The following is an 18,673-nucleotide window of genomic DNA, read 5'->3' as shown; positions in this document are numbered from 1 at the left end:
CTAAATCCAGGCTTTAAATCATCAAAATCACTTTTTTCTATATGTTCCATTTTAAATTTTTTTTATAAATTTGAAATGATGAACACATGTATGTCTATTCATTGATTCAACCGTCAACCACAATTTTATTTGAATTGAAAAACTTCATTTATTGTGTCAAATATTGCTATTTGACAAAAGTGTGACTAATTAATTACAAAGCCTATAATTAATTAGATTAATTTTTTAATAGCGTCTCACCACTAGTTATTTGTTTTTCTTCTACATTGTAGGTTAATACTGAATATTAACATTTTTTTTATTTACAACATAATTCCATATGTTCTGGCCTCATGGAAACCTTTTCCACTATCCAGCTGTTAAACACCTCCACACAATAAGTCACAGACGCCTGAATGGTTTGGACTCGTTTTATCTGGCAGGTGTGAAATTGTACGGAACAAACAGCAAATATACATAAACATTATATGCAAACCACGCCTCAACATTACTCATAGCATGTCTTGCTAGCACAATATGAAATAAAATAAGGCACTGGAAAAGACGACCTGTACATAGCTGTTTTCTAACATACGATAAGCATTAGACTTCTAATTCAAACATCATTTTCTTTTTTTTTTGTATTTTCACACTTACAGGGAATGCCGTTTATGAATTCAACACAGGTACAAAACACAACATCTGGCCATCTTTGCAGGCTGAATTACACAGGCCGTCTCCACCGCATGGCCTGAACACACACTTCCCATCTCTCTTAAAGGGCCAGCACACAAAACTAAAATTGTCAGCAGAGCCAGAACACTCCCTGTCTGGTATCTTCTGCATACCACAAATACATAAACTTAAACATCACTGGATAATAGGAGAACCATCTCTGATATGGGTCTATAATAAGTCTTAGCAGTCCCTTGGTTAGCAACTCTAACCTCAGTTTTCCTTACAAGTCCATCTTCACTTGGAACTGTCTTGACGATGACACCCATCGACCAGTCGTTTCTGCTTGTCTGTTTGTGCTTAAGGAGGACTACATCCCCTTCCTTAATGTCAGTCCTTTTGTGGTGCCATTTTTGACGAGATTGGAGGCTGTTGAGATATTCCTTTCACCACCTGCTCCAGAAGTGGTCAGCGAGGAAGTGAACACGCTTCCAGTGGCTCTTTAACATCTCTTTCTGTCCAGTGTTGTCACAAATTGGAGGAACTGCATGTGTTTTTTGTGAGAGCAGCAAAGCAGGGCTCAGGATGAGAGGATGCTCTGGATCCGATGAAACTGGTATTAGCGGGCGGGCATTTATTATTGCTGTGACTTCTGCTAGAAACGTAGTTAGAATTTCATGGGTGAGTTGGACACAACCAGCTTGCAGCAACATGTCCAGAATACGCCTCGCTATGCCGATCATACGTTCCCATACTCCCCCCATATGGGATGAATGAGGTGGGTTTAAATACCCATGTGCACTTGTGTTCCTGCAAGTACTGTTGCACCTTGTTTTTGTCTGGCAATGAAGCTGTAATCTCTTTGTGAGCACCAATAAAATTAGTGCCACAGCCGGAACGTAGCTGCTTAGCAGGGCCTCTCAGCGCAAAAAGGCGCCTCAGTGCGTTGATAAAACTTGATGAGCTCATCTCCTCCACAACTTCAATGTGAACAGCCCTTGTGCATAAGCAGGTAAAGAGTACAGCCCACCTTTTGTCATTAGCCTATCCCCCTCTTGTGCGCCTTGTGCATACCTCCCATGTGCCAAAAATGTCCATGCCCACATAAGAAATGGGGGAGCTCTATCTGGAGCCGGTCTACTGGCAGGTCACTCATTATTTGCTCCTCAAACTTTCCTCTCAGTTTCTTGCATGTAACACGCTTGTTTATGACTTTGCCAATGCACCTTTTTGCACCTACAATCCACAGACCACTTTCTCTAACCGCTCATTCGGTAAAGTGTCTCCCTTGGTGACTAACCCTTTGATGATAATGTCGCACAAGGAGGATGGTTATGTAGTTGGTGCCTGGCAATATAACAGGATTCATTTCCTTTGTCTCCAAACCTGAGCGAGTAATGCGACCTCCGACTCTCAGCAGGCCATCATCTGCAGTGATAGGGTTAAGCTTTATGAGTGGACTACGTTTGGAAAGATTTTGTTTCGCTGCAATGCGTTTGATCTCATCTGCATATGTTCCTTGCTGAACATTTTTGATTATGAAGTTCTCAGCTTGTTCTAATAGTTCACTTGTGATGGCTGTTTTACAGATATGCCATCCAGTGCAGTCTTTCTTTGCTTTGGAATGGGAGACGCATTTTGCTATGTGAATCAGGTTTGCCACAGTTCTGTTCAGTGACTTCCATGAGGAAAAGCGTTCCCAGCGTTTTGTGTCTATGACAGTTTTGGTGGTGTTTGTACAGAGTGTTTTTACCACAGGACATACCTCTGCATCACTGTCTGGATCCAGTAGCTCATACTCATGCTGCTCTGGCTGAATGTCTGAAGAGCACTGTAGGAAGGCTGGCCCTATAAACCATGATGTATTCTGCAACTCTGAGGCTGGAACAGAACGTGAGCTGTGGTCAGCAGGGTTTTGATCCGTTGTGACGAAGTGCCATTGCTAAGGTGTTGATGACTCTCTGATGCATCTGACACAGTTGTTTACATAGACACAGAAGTGCCTTGACTGGTTGTTGATATAGCCCAGGACCACCTTGCTATCAGTGTAGAAGCTGATTTTGTCTATTTGATGGTCAATCTCTTCGTTTATCACTTCTGCCATTTCTACAGCCATTACTGCTGCACATAGTTCAAGCCTCGGGACTCTTAATTCCGGCTGAGGAGTGAGTCGTGCCTTGCCCAGGATGAAACCAATTCTGTTGTGCCATCAGCAGCAGTAGCTTTAATGTACGCAACTGCGCATATTGCTTTCATAGATGCGTTGGAGAATATACATAGCTCTACATGTTTAGCTTGAGAAAGCGGGATGTTAGAGTATGTACGTGGGATTTTTTTTTTTTTAATTTAACCTTTATTTAACCTGGAGAGATCCCGTTGAGATTAAGAACCTCTTTTTCAAGGGAGTCCTGGCCAAGATAGGCAGATTTGTAGGTTACTGAGGCATTGTAGAGATTGTTGCCATTCCATCCATTTCCCTCTCATGTCTTCGGGCAGGGCTGAATCCCACTCAGTAGTGTGCAGTGAAAGTTCTCTCAAAAGGAGTCGTCCTTGAATGATGACTGGGGACAGGAACCCGAGCGGGTCAAACACACTGTTGACTGTTGAAAGGACCCCTCTGTGTGTGTAGGGTTTGTCTCTTTGGGGAATGTAAAAGGTGAAATAGTCTGACATTATGTTCCATTTTATGCTGGTCAGGAAGGTCGTCTTTGAACAGGTCCAGATCCTGGAGATCTTTGGCACGGTCCTCCGTTGGAAATGCATCCATCACCTCAGCTATGTTGGATGCTATTTTGAGGAGCCTGAGGTTGGAGGCTGATAACATTTATTGTGTTCTTTGGACTAGATTGATGGCGTCCTGCTCAGTGGAAACAGATTTCAAGGTGTCATCCACATAAAAGTTTCTGTCTACAAACTGACGCACATCTGCCCCATATTTTTCCTCACCTTGTTGTGCAGCCCTCCTTAGTCCATAAGTGGCTACTGCAGGGGAGGGGCTATTGCCAAAGACATGGACGCGCATTCTGTACTCTACAGTGTCATTTTTGGGGTTGTTGTCTTTGTGCCACACAAATCTCAAAACATCCCTACAGTCCTCTCATACCAGAAAGCAATAAAACAGTTATTGCAACTCTATGTTTCCTAAACCTGAGTAGTACACCCAACAGACTGTTGTTCAGGTTAGGCCCTGAGAGTAAGACATTGTTAAGCGACATACCTTCAAACTGCACTGGAGTCAAATACTAAAAAGCTTGCAGGGCAGCCCTCGATCCAGATCATTCCTCACTGTGCTCTGTGTATACTGCAATCTGCATGCTCTCTCATTTGAAAATGTCCTCTGGGAAAGGTTTAATGTCAATGATGTTTTGGAACAGCTGTTTGACAGTTAAAGTGACATAGAGGAAAACGTGTCTGAGATAGAGGATTGTGTTGAGCAGGACCCCGTTTTTGAGGCATTCTTATCTGATGAGAGAGTGCTGACCATCGCGTGCTATCTCTCAACCACCAGCAGACACAATCCCATCCAAAAGTGGAAAGATGATATGGTCCCTTTACTCACTTCAACAGAGTAGACTTAGCGCTACTAATATTATCAAATGGTTCCAGGTCCACTAGATATGCAATCGGTCATGTTGAAGACATCAAGTCATCATTAAAGATCTTTATAATCAGTGTATGGTTCACTCATTCGTTTTTCCGTTTCAAAATAAAATCTAAAAAACAATAAACCACAATGTTTTTTTGTTTTTCCATTTTTAAAACCTAAATGTAGAAATGTATTATTTAACTAATGAAAAAACCACAGCATTGGTTTTTTGCTCTAGCTTTTTAAACCCGAAATACAAAATACGGCTGTTGTTTTATTTTGTAGCAACACCGGAAGTGGCCGAGGAAGCACAGTTTAGAGCTGGTCTGGACCGTGAACACATCTAGAATGGCTGTCCTCGAGCCCCTTTCCGATTTAATTCTCTTTAAGAGTGGAAAACCCACACAGAAATCATGGAGCTCCACGTTGCTCTATAATGAGAGTCAGAACGTTCTGCTGGAGAACAGTTTAAGAAGATCAATCATGTGTCCGATGCTGATTTGGAGAGAGCTCTAATTTGTTCTGTTAACCACGTTATTTTCAGTGCCATACTTTATTAACTGTAGAATGTTACGTTTCACTTCTGTGTGTTTTACAGTCAGATCCGACATGTGGACAACAGTTTATGACAGGATACTGGTCATCTACTGGTGCCGCTGTTCCAGTTTAACTGACCATCAGGTTAACTGGTGATAGTTTCCATCTCCAGATGTTTCGTCCTCAGATTCGTCCCGACCAGACCCGGCTGTGTGTCAAATAAAGATACTAGATAAAGAAGACCGAAAAATGTTGTCATCACTATTTAATAAAGTCTATGTCCATGTAAATTTCACCTACAGACAGTAAAAAGAAATGTGCTGGAGAATTTTTTTTTAAAAAGCACGTGTTTTTTATGAATGGTGACAGGAAACGATGGAATCCAGAGATAAAATTAGAGACCACAGTCTGACTCATCATGCCACCGATCAGTCCGATAAACATCTTCACAAGGATGTAAAAAGGATTACAAAAATATAACACAAACTACCTGCGTAGTTTAATCACAGACTGCAGTACTGGAAGTATTCTAGTCTTCCTCTGCGATGTCTCTAAAAGTATCTTTTTGCCATTTCTAAACCAGCCAGAGTTTTTGGAAAGACACAACTCACAAATATATTGTTTGTTTTGCCCAGATCGGATCCCTTTACTTCCATTTTTATTGAATATTGTCACTGGTTAACGTGCTCTGAAATGACGGTTCGGACGGAGGACTGAACGTGTTTTATTGTTTTCTGAGTGACTAGTTTTGACAACATGGTCTCAGTTATGATGTATTTTATCAGATCCAGCTGATGTTCTGCTGCGTGTTCTGATGTATTTTACAGATCCAGCTGATGTTCTGCTGCGTGTTGTTCTGATGTATTTTATCAGATCCAGCTGATGTTCTGCTGCGTGTTGTTCTGATGTATTTTATCAGATCCAGCTGATGTTCTGATGGGAGGCTGCTGAGGCTCTGAGTGTTTCTGAGAACAAACCCGAGTTAAACCTGAAGTTCTGCTCTGGATCTGTTCCACTGAACTCAGACTAACACACAGCAGTGGACGTCCTTCTATGTTGTGGGTTTTTTTGGTGAGAAGTTTTGTGGCTCGTTATTAACCAGGCAGCCTGTGTTAAATTGTGATTATCTACAGTTAACCTGGACATGATTCCTGAACAATCACCAGGTGTTAAACACCTGGCAGGATGACAAAGATCTATGTGGATGAAGCGGGATGTTTATCAGACTGATCGGTGGCATGAGTCATGAGTCAGACTGTGGTCTCTAATTTTATCTCTGGATTCCATCGTTTACTCTCACCGTTCATAAAAATGGGTGTTTTTTTATTTCGCCAGCACATTTCTTTTTACTGTCTGTAGGTGGTATTTACGTGGATATAGACTTTATTAAGTAGTGATGCCAACGTTTTCGGCGAGGTCTTCTTTATCTGGTATCTTTATTTCACACACAGTCAGGTCTGGTCAGGACGAATCTGAGGACGAAACATCTGGACACGGAAACTATCAATAGTTCATCTGATTAAACTGGAATCACCAGAGTTCTTCAGATTTTAATACTTAAAAATACTTACCTGGAATATTAAAGCAATTTTGTTCACACTGAGATCACGAGCTCTCAGTGTGATGCGTCTGCTTCCTCTAAATAATAGAAACATGTCTTCGCTGTTTTCAAAGTACGTGGTGCAGAGTTTGGGACAGAGAAGTGAAGTCAAGTTGCCACGAGTTCTGACTTTGACTTCCGGTTCTGCCTGCAGCTTCCAAATGGGGAAAAAGGCTTTTTCTTTTGTTTAAAGCTTAAAGTATGTAAAAACACAGCATTTTTTTTCTTTCTCTACTTTTTGTTTTTCGAATTTAATTTTTAAACGAAAAAACAAAAAAACTGAGCGATTATTTGTTTTTTCTCATTTTATTTTGCAATGGAAAAATGAATGAGCGAACCATACACGGATTCTTCATAACACCATTGAATGAAAATATTGTTCTTGGGATGACATATTTAGAAGGGAAGCCTGTGTTTGAGGACAGTTGGAAAAACCTGCATGTAGTTCGCTTGGAAGCCTACATTGGTTTGCTCATTTTGGCAGGAGTTTTCAATTTAAAAGGTGAAGCAACAGCAAGCCTTTGGAATGCTGAGACTGGAAAGGCAATATTTCTTGTCACCCTGTCTCTAAAGACATTCCAAGTTTTGTTCCGTGTCATACACTTTGATAAACAAACAAATATGTCTATGAGAGGAAAGAGGGGGTCATCAACTTCAGTCAATGTGGTTCATTTTGTGAGAGTCACCCGAAATTAGAAAAGATTTGGATGAAAGATTTTCAAGATACACTAACTCTAAAACTGAAAGTTTGACCTGATGGTGGTGCTACAGGAAAGGTCATATCGTAACCAAAACCAATAGGGTTCATACTCTTGTGGTCATTAATGTTGTCAGTAAATTTGAGAAGATTTATATGAAAACTTTTCAAGATACATTAATTCTAATTTAAAAGTTTGGCCTGATGGTGGCGCTGGAGGACAGGCCAAATTTCAATCTCAAAACAAATTAACAAAGTGCCTGACACAATAACTTGGTCAACAATTTTATGTATATCATTTTCTGGAGGCAAATATCCCTGGGGTCACATTGACCCCAAGGTTAAAATGTGTTAGTAATATTTGAGGAGAATAGGAGGGTTAAGCGCTGTACCAGAAATTGCCATTAATTAGTAAAGAAGTCTTACAAATGGAGATTCATTATTGGAATATAAACAGTAATTCATTTTCAGAGGTTGATATCACAAATCTTGAAGTCTATCTGTACTATTATACAACCATAAACACTGAATCACTTGTGAAAATAACAAATGAAACATACCACTCAACCTGGACCAATTGTAGCTGAAATGGGGCAAATAAATGGCCTAGAACTGTATTGTGCTATGTTTTTTCTGTTTTCATAAGCCTGAAATGAACTTTTGCTATTTTTAAAGAAAATATTTATAAACAGCAATGAAGTACATATTATTTTTCTACACTGACACTTTATCCAATTTAGAATTTGTTTTCTGTCTATATTGTGTTGATTACCTGTAATAAATCTTTAAACAGAATTAAAGTGGCTTTCAGGACTTTGCTTGACTTTGCCAAACCTGAAATCTGCTCATTGCTGCTCAGGGCAGTAAACTAGATTCCACGACTTTCTGTTTGCATTGGAACCATTTTGCATATGTATTTTTGCCTAGATTTATTTATTTCAAGTTTTATCAATTCAAATATATATCAGATTTGCAAAAAAAAACATGTCCCATTCCCACTAGGCTGCATGGTGGCTCAGATGTTAGCACTGTCGCCTCACAGCTTTGAAGATCTTTAGTTCACGTCTTTCTGTGTGGAATTTGCATGTTCTCTCTGCTGGGTTCTCACTGGGTTCTCCAGCTTCCTCCCACAGTCCAAAAACATGCTGAGGTTAATTGGTGTTTCTAAATTATCCATAGATCTCAGTGTGAATGTGTTTGGTTGTCTGGCAACCTGTCCAGGTTAACTGTTTGTTTTATTGTAGTAGTCAAGACAGCTTTTCTTTTCAAATTAAAAATACATAATTCATTTATTTTTTGCTTTTATTTGCTGTCTATACTCAGACTGGCCTGTTTTTTAGTGTTGAATTGTTTAACGTAAATTTTCCGATGTAAAGCATTTCAGAACTTTTTAAAAAGTAAATAAAGTTCACTATCATTCCAATATTATTGAAGAAATATTGTGACTTCCTGCTCTTTATGAGAGCCAACCATCAGTTTTTGCAATATCTACTCCTGCCCCCTGGTGGTCAAAATGATACTTCAGTCTGGCACAAGAGACAAAATAAATGTAAATACAATATTCTATCATTTATTCTGAGTATTTATTCTTGCTTTATATACAGCAAGCTGAAATCCATACAGGACACACACTAATCATACATTAAAAATACAACAAATGACATAATTCACTGAGGTTACCAGTGCTTTCATATATCATTGCTGATTTAGTAGCACTTATGTCATTGTCTGTCACGCGCCCACTGCATTGAAATCTGTTATTTTGAAATGTTCTCAGTAAATTGTCAGTTTCCTTCATGTGCAGACAGTCTGATTCTGTCTCATCTCTCCTGGAGGTACTGGATGAGGACTTTCTCTGAGCTCAAAATATGACTGGGTTTTTCAAACTCCTTTGACTGCAGTCTCTGGATGCCTGTTCACACGCACACACACACACACACACACACACACACACACACACACACACACACACACACACACACACACAGACACAAAGGAGAAGTCCTATGTCAAATATTAAGCACAAATCTTAAATTTTGTCCATCTGTGCACTCTTTTGGGTTTAAAGGTGTGGAATGTTATGTGTGGACAGTGTTTGGTAACAGATTACAAACCCATCTGAACCATGTTTCCTAATCATAACACAACAACCTGAATATTGTGTTATTTGCTGCACAATTGCTGTATAGAATCTGTGTGAATTTAGATGTTTTCTGAAACATTCTAGTATTTGTGATAGTACTACTTTCAGAGGATCATCTGTACAAATAAAATAAAAGAGCCACAGTAAATGCCATCACTGTAATCAGAATAAAATACAAAGTGCACAATCGTTGTTGCTGTTGCATACACTGTATATAAAAGAAGACATCTAGTTTCACAAACACTGTTAGATTGGTTTGTGGGGTTTGGTCAGCCTTCATTTTGATTAGCCTGATGCAGGTTTCACTAAAGAAAAGAGACTAGTGACTTGTAATTTGAGCATTGTTAACAAGGTTGTGGAGCATGTCTTGCAAGTTAAGAGAGTGCATTAGCCTGTTGGAAACACAGCATAGTATATATAGATATATAGTCTCTGGACTACTGATCAGAAGGTCAGAGGTTCAAGCCGTGATGTGGCCACTGTTGGGCCCTTGAGCAAGGCCCTTAACCCTTCCTGCTCCAGGAGCGCTGTACCGTGGCTGACCCGTCGCTCTGACTGCCCCCCAATTGGGAGATATGCGAAAATCAGAATTTCCCCTCGTGGGATTAATAAGTGATAATAAAATAATTTTTAAAAAAAATAATAAAGCAATTAATTGTCCCAAGAGACGTGACAGAATTTCTGCTCCAGTTCTGCATTGCTGTGAGATGATATGGTGCTGGGAATTTGTTATGTTCCATGTGCCTCCTGTACCTGTTGAAATCTTCCAAACATATTTTGGAAGAAATAGGGCTGAGAGATTTGAACTTGTTACTTTCTTTTGTTTTTCTTTTTTTTGTTTTTTTACTCATAATTCATAGCAAATTATGACAGTGACTACGTGGAAAGTCTTATGCAACAGGTTAAAATTGAAGTTGTACAAGACGTCTGACTGTTGATTAGAGCTAAACTAAATTCATTGTGTGGTAGTGTAACTGGTCTATGAAGGGCCTAGTTGTTCTCCTGTTCCGGTATGTTTCTTGATCAGTGATCACTACATATACAGGTGTCAATTACTATGCAGCTCTTTATGCCAATGAAGTCTCATAAGATTCAGTCAAAGTAAAAGGTTATCACATGTATCCTTGTAAGTAACAATATTTTATTCATGTAGCACTTTCCAATACATGGGTTACTTCTTAGCGAGAAATATAGTGTCCACTAGAGCAGTGGTTCCCAAACTGTTTGGCTTGGAGCCCCCCCTATAAGCTGCACCCCAGCCCCAGTGCCCCCCAGCGAGGTGCCTATAACCCCCCCACCCCCCCACCCCCCCCCCACCCCCCACCAAAACCACCCCATAAGTACACTACAAAACATAAGAGGGAAGTTATTGAATTGTATTTACTAATATTACTAATAGAAAATTCCCTAAAATTATACAAAAATAATATTTTATATCAAACCAAGAGTTGTACAATGACGAGGAGGAGAGAGTTTATGGCTGCAGTAAATTTGGTGACACTACAATGCGTAAGAGTTAAGTTATTGATTTTTTTTTAACTACAAAAAATCCTTAAAATTCCGAAAAAAAATATTTAATGTCAAACCATGAGGTGTAGTATGACCAGCAGGAGTCAGTTGCTGGCTGCAGTAAATTTGTCGAATATTTGTGTCTCTTCGCTGTTTGCAGCGATTTTACATTTTGCAGATGGTTCCTGTTCACTCGTCGCACAGCTGGCTGCTCATAGACACCAATGTTATTTCTGCAGCTTGATAGACAGATACTTTTGATTTAACTGGGCTTCTAGCACATTGTCTACCTTACAATGATGGAAAAGAGGCATTGTTTATGTTTAGACAACATATATTTAATGAGTTATTGATGCCGGAAGTCCGAATTTGAGAATATCTTTCCGACTTTACCGACCTGTGTTTTGTTTCCTGACGTCGCCGTAATTCGCTGGCTTCATGCTGTCATTTGCGAGCATTTCACCACAAATAACATAATTCTGTCTTGTCCTTTAATAAAACCAAATTTAAGGTAACTCTTGAGGTATAGCTGGAGTTTTTAGGTACTGATGAATCTTCACCCGTTTTGCGTTTTTCAGACACAGTTTCCGTCAGTAATTTTCGAACTGTAACACAAACTAATGAATCGGGATGAACTAGAGCCAACCTGAAGAAAGACCAAATAAATGTGTTTTTAAAATGTTTTATAGGTAGACTTGTGATGACACAGTGAGTCTGTTACTCTGATTTTATCCAGAATGTAAAAATCTATTTTTTTATAACATCACAGCCTCAGAGCAGACTAACCTTTGTCCCCCCTCAGACCCCAGGTTGGGAACCACTACACTAGAGGGCAGACAAACTTCAGAACAAGCAGACAGACACACAAACACTTGTCTGTTTAAATACTCAGCAGCCACAGAGACACATGATCATTCATTTGGAGTAATATTTGTGTCCACCTGTTGAGTTTAACTAAATAAGCACAAATTGGGAAGTACATATTTACTTTCTCTTTTATTTAGGTTCAGTTTTTACCAACTCCAAAACAAAAATTAAGTCTGTTGACCTGCTAAACATTCTATGTGCACCTTCTAGCCTCTGTCACTGTCTTCATAGTATTGGTGAGCTGAGCAGATTTTGCACAATGTGTTTATAAAGGGGCTGCACAGTGGCTCGGTGGTTAGCACTTTCGCCTTGGCGTTAGAAGATCCCCGGTTTGCGTCCTGGCCTTCTGCATGGAATTTGCATGTTGCATGACTTTGTGATTCTAAATTGTCCATAAATTGTCCGTGTGAGTGATCTTGTTTGTCTCTCCGTGTAGCCCTGTGATAGACTGGTGACCTGTCCAAGGTATCTTCCTGCCCTCACCCTAAATCAGCTGCAACCCTAATGAGGATTCAGTGGTGTAAAGGTAATGAATGGATGTTTAACAGAACACTGTCACTGAAAACAGTTGCTTCTGATGAGAACACAGAGACTGAACCATATAGTAATTGAGCTGCAAAAATCAAAATAACAGCTAAAAAGTCTAAACAGCCTGGAAGAACGGCATAATTTAACAACCCTTCTCTGTGGGTGTGTCACTAATTAAACCCATTGAAAATATTTTTAAAATGCAGCTGTGACAGGCTGTCGCCTGCCACAGAGAGAGGTAAACAGAAATGGTACTGTACCTTTGAGCACAGCATACCAGCCCTGCAGAGCCTGCTTCAAAACACTGCTGTCTTCCTCTGACACAAACCTCCGACCATCTGATGACAAGAACCACAGAAAATGGGCTGAATTTGACATTTTTACTACTGGACTGGCAGATAATTCTGTCAGGATGAGACTAATTCAACAGAAATGTTTTTATCTGGTTGATAATAATAAGCAATACGTGTACACACCACCAACTGTATTAAATAAACAGGGCTGAATTTCCAAGTAAATTTGCTACTATGCGTAGGACCAACAACTCTCTGAAGCCCGTGCAGTTTCTGGTAGTTGTCAGATCTGACTGTGACACCTTTGCCCACTGTGGGCTAATTTGTCACTGCACTATAGAGTCTTGCACATCTATGGAAACAGCACAACAATGGTTAGAAGTGGATGGACCTCAAAAATATCCTTTCTGTAGTAAAACACTGTGAAAACACCATACATCATTAAAGAAGAGACATTTGTGTGTTTGTGATAAAATATCAAGAAATTAAGCTTAGATTTGGTTAATTTCCCCAAGAAACTACAAGTTACACGAAATTATTGTTTTTCACAGTTTCTGACTCTTTCTGATAAATGGTAGAATTTTGCTAATTAGTAAAAGATAACATATCTTTAAAACCCACCAGTGGATTTAGGAGTTCAGAGGGTTAAAGTATAATTTGTTTATGAAACTGTAGTCTATCTGTCTTGTTTATGTATTTCAATTTCTGTGTATTAAGGGACACTGGTGCAGGCCTGTCACCTGTAATCAAATCACTGTGGACAGAGAGAGTAAGTTCATTCATGAAACACGATGCCATTAGAAACAACAGCCATCCCCCGACACTCTTCACATTGGACTTTTCTTTTATCCTTACTGAAAGTGTCTCTTGGCAGCTTTGTTAAGTGGTCAGAGTTTTAGTCAGTGCATCTCATGTTAAATAACTTTGTGCTGAAATTACAAATTGCAAATTTTATATGCCAGATCAAAAATATTTGAAAACAAGACAATTGACAGAGATAAACAGCATGTCTGGTCAGATCATTTGCTCAGTTTAAACACCAGTGAACCTTACTGAATCCTCATCTATTAAATATGATGTTGATACACAGAGTCAAAGTGACAGTAGAGTCTCTGTGTTTGAACTCACGTTTGCCCTTCAAGTACATCATGGACTGAGGACCCCAGTGGATATTCAGCTGAATGGAAACAGACAAAAGTTTGGTGGTAAGAGTGTGTTACAGAAACTCAGTGGAACATGTGAGAAACTGGAGAGGTTTACCTTCTGTGTATGACAGGACTCTACAAACAGGGAGATGATTAAAGTAAATTTCCAGACAACTGAGGATTTTATCTTCTGGAGCAAGTATAAGCAGAGAAAGAAAAAGAAAAGAGAGTGAATTCTCTAAGCACTTGCACTTATGCACTGAATATACATTTAGTTATTTGTTCAAAATGTACCAAGTGTGATTTTTATCTTATTTAGTTTGTGCTTCTACAGGTTTGAGTACATTTATTCTACACTTTATTCTAAAAGCAGAAATCCCCTCTTCAAAACACACACACACACGCACAATTTTATACATTTCAGTGCAACTACTTTTTACAAAGCTCAATAGACGCATTGGCACAATTGTGACGGAAAAAGAAAAGATGTAGTTTTTTCCACTTACCATATCTACTGCAGTGTGGGCAAGCAATCCAGTCATATGTGGTTCAGAGCAATGTTCCGGGCTGCTTATATCCCCCATCAGGAGGTTCAGGTTCGATCCTGCTCCCCGTGAGGCCTGGCATGACTCCTGTTTACTAAAAGCTACAAAACAGCACAAAAACAGTCTGACGTCATGACCGTGATCTGCAGTAAGGTACATCAATAGTGTAGATCTACTGTGTGAGTCTCACAAGTGGTGTGTCAGTGTGAGAAACTGTCCAACTGAGTAACAGATTGAGGTATTTCATGTTAAGGCTGTTTTTACTTCTATTAGATGTTTCCTAGAATCAGGAAATGGCCTTTTTTCTGAAAGCTTTGGCTGAGCATCACTGACTATCCGAACCTGCAGCCTTCATCAGTCAAGTCACCATTATTAGCAAAAATAAAATTACAGATGTTGAGTTGAAGGGCACCCTAGAATGGAAACTGGCATTGTAAATTTACCTAATACATTTGAATAATATGTTTAGGCCTTTTCAGTATTATTTATTATGTAAATTTACTTGAGTATTTTAAATATTATGGCTAAAATCCTACAACATTATATAAAATACAATTTTACCTTACTAAAGTGTTAAGATCCTAAAATATTTTGAATTCACCGGACTGATTTAAATATTGTGGACAGGTTGGTGGAAGCAGTAGCTGCACATCAGACCTGTGCAGCTCCAGAATCTGAACTACAGATTGAGAGGACATAGAGGACAAAAAAGGACAAAAAACAGCTGTCAATTAGAGGTGGGCTGATTTATCCAAATATCGTTAATATTGATACTAGCGTTGGTATTGATATTGAATGATACCAGTGCAATGATATCAGTACTTTAGTTTCAGTTTCTGTCCTGTATGTCTGAACCGATGCGGCTTCAACAAACAGGCGACCTGGCTGTCAGAGGTCCTCCATCTGAGGAGCAGCAGCTAATCTGCTAGTGCAGTAACATTATTAGGAAGCACTGTATTAATTTCCATTGTTATGCTGACGACACTCAATTGTATTTATCTATGAAGCCAAATGAAACTAATCAGCTAGCTAGACTGCAAGATTGTCTTAAGGACATAAAGACCTGGATGACCTATAATTTCTTACTACTAAATTCAGACAAGACTGAAGTCATTGTATTTGGCCCCAAACATCTTAGAGAATTGCTTTCAAAGCATATAGTTACTCTGTATGGCATTACATTGGCCTCCAGTACTACTGTGAGGAACCTCGGTGTTATCTTTGACCAGGACATGTCCTTTAACTCGCACATAAAACAAATCTGTAGGACTTCCTTTTTCCACCTGAGAAATATTGTGAAAATCAGGAACATCCTGTCTCAGAGTGATGCAGAAAAACTAGTCCATGCATTTGTTACTTCTAGGCTTGACTACTGTAATTCCTTATTATCAGGTTGTCCCAATAGCTCTCTGAAACATCTACAGCTGATCCAAAACGCTGCAGCCAGAGTACTGACGGGAGTTAGCAAGAGAGATCATATTTCTCCTATATTGGTTTCTCTTCATTGGCTCCCTGTTAAATCTAGAATAGAATTCAAAATCCTTCTTCTGACATATAAAGCTCTTAACAACCAATCTCCATCATATCTTAAAGACCTGATAGTACCATATTACCCTAGCAGAACTCTTCGCTCTCAGACTTCAGGCTTACTTGTTGTTCCTAGAATCTCTAAAAGTAGAATGGGAGGCAGAGCCTTCAGTTATCAGGCACCTCTCCTGTGGAACCAGCTCCCAGTTTGGGTTCGGGAGGCGGACACCCTCTCTATTTTTAAGACCAGGCTTAAAACTTTCCTTTTCGACAAAGCTTATAGTTAGGGCTGACTGGGTGACCCTGACGGGGTGAGCTGGTGTTTTCATTTGCACAACTGACTTCCCCTCTTGACGTCCCTTTAGTTTGCCCCTAGTTATGCTGCTATAGGCCTAGGCTGCTGGGGAACCTCTCTGGATGCACTGAGCCCTTCTCTAACTACCTATGTATTTACTATATATACCATTATTGCATTACATTCACTCTGTTTCTTTCTGTGTCCTTTCTCCGAGTGTCCCTGGTCCCAGAGCTGGATGCTGGATGCTTCAGATGTGTGGCTGTGTTTTATGGTCCTTGTGTCCCACCCCCCCACCTCTCTATCTCTACCCCTCTATCTGTATCCCTCTATCTCTACCTCTATCCCTCTATCTCTACCTCATGGGTCCCCCCACATTAGAGACGGGTTCTGCTCGAGGTTTTTTTCCCTGTTAAAAGGGTGTTTTCCTTGCCACTGTCGCCTTTTGGCTTGCTCTGGGGGTCAGGCATATGGGTTCTGTAAAGCGTCTCGAGACAATTTGACTGTAATTGGCGCTATATAAATAAAATTGAATTGAATTGAATTGAAATTCTTTGCTTCAAGCTATATGCAACCCAAAAGAAAAAGAAAGGTTTCCGCCATGTGGGACCACTTTGATCTTATATCAGCAAATAGAATATTTGTTTCATCCTGCTCCTCTCAGTTTCCACTTGATCACTTGATCTATCAGAACTGTAATCCTGAATGCCAAGACACCTCCCCCCCGGCTGCAGCCTCCCATCTCTCCAGGACCTGCACATCTCCAAAACTCAGGGGCATGCAGGCCAGGTTGCAGCTGACCCTTATCACCCTGGACACAAACTTTTCCAGCCACTTTCCTCAGGCAGGAGGCTACGGTCCATACGGACCAGAACCTCCTGCCACAAAAACAGTTTCTTCCCCTCTGCTGTCGGACTTATGAACCATTAAATAACCTCCACTTACCAGTCACTTTATTCTTTTTACTTGCACTCATTCTGGGTTCTATTTGCACATTCTGTTTGCACTATTCTGTTCTGGGAAAAATGATGACAACCATTTTTTGCTTGCTCTTTTATTATTATTTCTTTATTATAGTAGTATCATAATTTCATTTTTATGTTCTATCTTTTATGTTCTTTGTTGCATCATTCACCAAAACAAATTTGTAGTTGTGTAAACTCACTTACTTGGCAATAAATATTATTCTGATTCTGGTGTCAGTTGAGTCCGTCAACTAGGTTGCCTGTAATGATTTTTAAGATCCAGCAGGTGTCAGCATTGAGCGATACAGTACCGACACTATCATTACAGTTCGGGTAATGTGCCACAGCGCTTCTTGAGGCCTCATCTACCCATCACTACCTGTTGCACACAGACCTACATGCGGAAGTGATGCAGATGGGAGCAGAGGAAGAAACAGGTGGAGGGCCTCAGCTTAAATACTCAGCCCCACTTCAAAGATTGGCCACCAGCTGCAAACAACATCAGGTGAAGGAGCACAGCATTAACAGCTGTAATATACATGCTGCTACAATAACAATATATAAAAGTATAACATGCATGGAATCTATCACAAAATAAGAGGGTAAGATGGATAGCAAATGTCTGAACATGTCTGGGCATGTTCTCTGTGAAACACAGGATGATAACCAAATGTCTATTGTGTCCAGTTCAGTGGATCCTGATGATGAGAGACAGTTAGGTGCTGATGCCTCTCCAGAGACTGCAGACTACAGGACCAAAGTGTGGTCTGTCCTGTCATCTGAGAGTTTGGAGGATCTTGAGCTGCTTGGAGACATTGAGGTTCCTGAGCAGTCTGACCTGGCTTCTGTCCCACCTACTGGTGAGTCTGGCTGAGGCATCTGTTAGCCTATCATGCTTTGGTCCTTCACAGTCTGATATGTCCATGGACATGGCTAGGACAGCAAATGCTGAGGGTACTGACTCTGACCTCAGCCCAGCTGTACCTGACAACTCACTTGACCCCATATCATGCACAGAGACTCCACCATGACTGACACAGATGTCAGGCCTGTTCCTGCAGGCCGTAGGTAGAACTCTTCTCTCTCCCTCCTTTCTTTTTGTCTCTCAGGTGTGTTCCTTCCAGAGGCTGCAGTGACAGGTGTGGCTAATCTAATCAGCTTCAGCAGAATAGAAGCAGGTGGAGCGACACCAATCAGAAGTCATTCCACTGCAATAAGACTGGCCTCCACTCACCATGCTTTGTCAGACCGTGAAGAATCTCTTGTCAGTTTCTGCTCAGCTCTAGTTGTTACCTCTTATCAAGCGACCCTGGTAACCTGTGTCTATCTTCTCTTTCTCCTAGTCTGGTTTCTGTCCGTCCATATTCACCTGCTCCCCTCTCATCTGGATCACAGACCGTCTGACCATCACATTCCTGCAGTTCCTGACGCACTCCTGGATCCGAAACCTCCGAGCAGCCACATTCTTCACTCTCCTCCCTGGCACTCACCTGGCGTCACCTCCATCAAACTCCATTCACATCCATTGGAACACTACAGCCTCTGGAACATCACTCCTGCCTAAGTCCTCTGCACCGCCTGCCCACTCCACCCCCTAGTCAGTAAGCTGGGTACCAGTTCGAGCATTCCTGACTATCCCAATAACGTAGTTGATCATCGTTAGAGTAATTTTGTAGCTTGTATTCTGGATCTCCTTCCCAGTGGTAATTCTTGGGTTTCTGTAAGATGCATATCCGGCTAGCTGTTTGAAATCAGTAGTTAGTTCATTGAATGTTTATTTGT

The sequence above is a fragment of the Amphiprion ocellaris genome, chromosome 3 (genome assembly GCF_022539595.1).
Source record: "Amphiprion ocellaris isolate individual 3 ecotype Okinawa chromosome 3, ASM2253959v1, whole genome shotgun sequence".
In the NCBI taxonomy this organism is placed as follows: domain Eukaryota; kingdom Metazoa; phylum Chordata; class Actinopteri; family Pomacentridae; genus Amphiprion; species Amphiprion ocellaris.
The sequence above is the reverse complement of the archived record's forward strand: the minus strand, read 5'-3'. Positions refer to the sequence as shown.